Source organism: Alosa alosa, chromosome 17 (genome assembly GCF_017589495.1).
Source record: "Alosa alosa isolate M-15738 ecotype Scorff River chromosome 17, AALO_Geno_1.1, whole genome shotgun sequence".
Lineage (NCBI taxonomy): Eukaryota > Metazoa > Chordata > Actinopteri > Clupeiformes > Clupeidae > Alosa > Alosa alosa.
In genome coordinates this window covers 12,195,699-12,200,698 of record NC_063205.1, presented here as the reverse complement: position 1 = coordinate 12,200,698, position 5,000 = coordinate 12,195,699, and the positions used below count along the sequence as shown (strand labels likewise).

Below are 5,000 nucleotides of genomic sequence, written 5' to 3'. Positions count from 1 at the left end.
CACACACACACGTACACAATCACATGATCTCACACACATATACGTACATACCTAACACACATAATGAAGAACACATGCTCACAAACAGACCTGGATACACAGACACTGAAAATCACAAACAAGCTCACACATACACACAGCATAGACACACAAACACACATCTACACACAAACACACACACACACACACACACACACACACACACACACACACACACATACACACCTACATCTTTGCCCACGCTTCTCACTGCACCTGTCTTCGATCGATGGGTCTGATTGTTGAGACAAAGGCTATGTCACGTGGAGAACACAAACGCTCTTCCAACAGCTGTGTGAGTGTGTGTGTGTGTGTGTGTGTGTGTGTGTGTGTGTGTGTGTGTGTGTGTGTGTGTGTGTGTGTGTGGGTGTTTGTGTGTGTGTGTGTTTCATCCTTGTCTTGCCACCATGCTCGGCAAAACGCCACACCACTTCACAAGGTTCCCAGGATGAAAAAAGAAAGACAAAAAAGAGACAAACAAAAAAACGAAACGACACCCGACTTTGGCAGGCAGATCCTTCTCAAGCACAGGCCGTGTGTGTGTGTGTGTGTGTGTGTGTGTGTGTGTGTGTGTGTGTCTGTGTGATGGGGTGGGGGGGACAGATGGTTCCGACAAGGAGAGCGATGCCAGAAAAACACACAAAAAAACAACACAAAGGCTCAGAAGTGACATCAGTGACAGTGTGAACACGCTGCCATGAAGGCTCCTAAGCACCGGGAAGCTCATGGCGGGTTGTGTGTGTGTGTGTGTGTGTGTGTGTGTGTGTGTGTGTGTGTGTGTGTGTGTGTGTGTGTGTGTGTGTTCTAAAAGTGTGAGGGAACAAGTTCCTCAAGAACTTTCCACACTCCAGCTTCCTTTTAAGGAAGTTACTCAGATGTTCAGTGTATGTGTGTGTGTGTGTGTGTGTGTGTGTGTGTGTGTGTGTGTGTGTGTGTGTTTGGACTCATGGTGATGTGGCACATGGCTCATTGACTTGCGTGTCATCAGGAAGGCTTTTTGGTTTGGAATCATTGGAGGTGTGTGTGTGGCTGTGCTTGGTCATGCTACATATCAAAGAAGTCAGTGAGTTCTGTCTCCCTTTCCCTCTATTTCTCACTCTCTCGGTTTGTGTGTGTGTGTGTGTGTGTGTGTGTGTGTGTGTGTGTGTGTGTGTGTGTGAAAGGAACTTTCCCCTGGTGTGTGAATAATTACTCTGTTTCCTGAGTTGAGCACAGCAGGCTGATAGGTGCATCTGTGTGTGTGTGTATCTGTGTGTTTGTGTGTGTGTGTGTGTGTGTGTGCCATGTGTACTAGGGGGGGGATCTAAAGGTAGGACTGCCTCATTGTTGTCTTTTTTCTTCCCTCTCCAACAACACCCCCCACCGGGCGCTATCACAGACCCTCCCTCCCACTCGGCCCGCACGCTCTCCCTCTCTCGCTTTCAGCTCTAATTGGACATATGCTGCGCTGGACGGCCACCGCAACGTGCTCCTCTTCCTGCGGCTCCTGTTTAACCCCCATCACACATACACCCAGACCCCCCCACACACACAGACCCCCATACACACACATACACTTAAACATGTAAACAACCAACTGATATGTAAGCTACATGCTCTCCTGTGGCTATTCCATGTATTGTGTATGAGTGTGTGTGTGTGTGTGTGTGTGTGTGTGTGTGTGTGTGTGTGTGTGTGTGTGTGTGTGTGTGTGTGTGCTGACTTGTACAATATCATGCCAGTGTCACAGATGAATCCTAGCTACCTCTTTAGAGACATTGCCATGCCAAAAAATATGAAAGTGTGTGTACGCTCATGTGTGTGTTCTGCTTTTGTCTGTTCTGTTTGTGCTTGCCATCAGCATCACTCCGTGTGTGTGTGTGAGCATGAAAGCAGCTCTGCAACAGGCAGTGTCATATGGCTGTGAGGTCCACCAAAACAGACTTAAACAGACAAAACAAATACTTTAAGTGGATGTGCATGTCTTCATATGTGTGTGTGTGTGTGTGTGTGTGTGTGTGTGTGTGTGTGTGTGTGTGTGTGTGTGTGTACTGTGCTCTGCTGTGTTATTTATAAGAGAAAACAACAGCTAATACCAGGGGATGATGACAATAGAGAGGAGATCAGCGGCCCACAACAACATGTTTGGAAGAGAGGATCACTAAAATCAGGACACAGATCAGATGGATAAGATGGATCAAAGCAAGAGCAATTCAATGGCAATGATCTCCAGCCCCCCCATCTCTCTCTCTCTCGCTCAGTGTGTGTGTAGTTTGTGTGTGTGTGTGTGTGTGTGTGTGTGTGTGTTGGAGATGGGTTACAATGGACAATGCTCTAAGCCCGTAATAGTTTAGTGAGATCTGGACAACAGCTGCTCTGCCGCTAAACACCCCGGCCAGCAATCCCAGCATGCCCTTCTCTCACAGGAGGCACGGGCACAGACCCATGCATCCCACAATCCTCTTCATCGCTTGTTGTCCTCCTCTTTTTTTCTCTCCTCTTGTTATTTCTCTATTCTCTCTTTGTTATTCTCCTCCCTGTCTCTGCTTTTTCTCTTTATCTCTCTCTCTCTCTCTCTCTCTCTCTCTGTTACCCATTCAGAGGCACTATTCCAAAGCCATGATGCAGAAAGAGGGATGTTTTTTCATCTCCTCTATTTCCCCCCTATCCCCTCTCTCTCTCTCTCTCTCTCTCTCTCTCTCTCTGTCCGTCCTGTCCTCAGCAGTGCGATCCATCTCCCCCATCCTGTCGTTTAGCCCCTGCCCCTGAATACTCCGGACAATAGCATCATCTCCATCTGCGCACACCACTAAAGCCAGGCTAATCCCTCTGCAACAGCTGGCTATTGAGTTCCACACGTAGACACACACACACACACACACACACACACACACACACACACACACACAGCCATTATCTCTCTAACACATGCAGAGATTGATGCTGCCACCGCACACAGAGACCACACAAACAAGCCACTGTATATACAGTACATATGGAATGTATAGGCGATTCACAAGCACACACACACACACACACACACACACACACACACACACACCATCATCATTATCTCATGTCTTTATCTCTGCACTTACTTGATTACACAATTGAAATCACACTGACATCTGCACAGATCATAGGCCTACACACATTCTGACAAAAACTTTACACACATCATACACCAAACACACACACACACACACACACACACACACACACACACACACACACACACACACACACACACACACACACTCACACACACACACACACACAGACACACACACACACGCACAAACACACACACACACACACAGCTCTAGCTGTTTGTGGCGAGACAGCGCAGTGAGAGTAAGCTGTCTGTTAAAATGATCAGATGGCTGTGATGTGTGTTCTCCTGACTGATGAGGAAGGGAAGCGTCTGACTGATTAAACAGACAGATTTGATCTGATCTGAGATCAGTGGCCAGTAGTCTGAAAGGACAACACTTTCTTTTCTGCTTTCTTCCTCTCTCTCTCTTTTCCTCAGCTCTCCTCTCCTCCCTTCTTTCCTATCCTATCTTCCTCGCCTCTTTCCTTCATCCCCTATTTCCTCTCCTCTCTTCCTCCCCAATTTTGTTTTTGCTTTTCTTCTCTTGTCCTTCTTTTCTGTCCTCCTGGCTTCTCCCTTCTTCCTCCTCCTCCTCTTATCTCCTACACTCGTTTCCTCATCCTTCTCTTCTTCTTTCCTCTCCTCTTTCCTTCATCCCCTCTTTCCTCTCCTCTTTCCTTCCCCCTCTCCCTTTATTTATGAGTAAGTGGACAGTGGATGATTTGGAGTGCTCAGTACTGTAGAGGAGAAACACAGGAGCGGACAGACCACGGCAGTATTAAGACAAGATGTTTGGAGTTCTGGCAGATGGAGACTGATGTGTGTGTGTGTGTGTGTGTGTGTGTGTGTGTGTGTGTGTGTGTGTGTGTACAGCTGGGAGAGCTCCACAGAAGTGGCTGTGCGCTTCTAGAAACCTCTCAGATCTGACATCAGAAAGGAGCTGAGCTGGCTGCACAGGGAGAGGTGCTGGAGACGGCCCATCAGCCACACACACACACACACACACACACACACACACACACACACACACACACACACACACACACACACACACACACACTCACATGCACTCACATGCACTCACATGCACTCTCTCACACACACACACACACGCACTCACACACACACAGACACACACACACACACACACACACACACACACACACACACACACACACACACACACACACACACTCACATGCACTCACATGCACTCACATGCACTCTCTCACACACACACACACACACACACACACACACACACACACACACACACACACACACACACACACACACACACACACACACACACACACACACACACACACACACACACACACACACACACACACACACACACAAAGCCACAGACAACCCCCCAAAAAGGCAGTGGCAACAGTGGCAGTACCAGAAGCCACATCGGCAGCAGCAGCAGCAGCAGCCGTAACAGCAAGTGTGTCCAAGCAGCACAACAGAAAAGGGAGAACTGAGTCAAACGCCCCCTTCAGAAGAGCAACTTGACTGAAGGGGAAAAAGAGGAAGTAAAGAGAGAGAAAAAAGAACAAACAAAAAAAGACAGAAGAAAACTTTTTTTTTCCCCCTTCATGAGGCTGCTGCCGCTGCCGGGCGTGAGGAGGATGGGGAAAAAAAGAGAGAGAGAGAGAAGACAAAAAAGAAAAGAGTTGAAGAAACAAACAGAAGAGAGAGAGAGAGAGAGAGAGAGAGAGAGAGAGGGAGGAGGGGGAGAGAGAGAGAGAGAGGAGGGGGGAGGAGAGAGAGAGAGGAGGGGGGGGAGAGAGAGAGGGAGGGGGAGGGGGGGAGAGAAGGATGAGAGAAAGCGGAAAAGGGAAAGTGGGGAGTTGGCACGGCATGGAGTGCTGTGCCCGAT

General features: G+C 48.4%; 1 protein-coding gene across 1 annotated transcript in view; it reads right to left on the bottom strand.

The window, feature by feature from the left end:
• The window catches only part of sox5 (SRY-box transcription factor 5), a 101,738-nt gene that overhangs the window by 31,955 nt on the left and 64,783 nt on the right, over nucleotides 1-5,000 (bottom strand). The gene's annotated exons all lie outside the window — the stretch shown is intronic.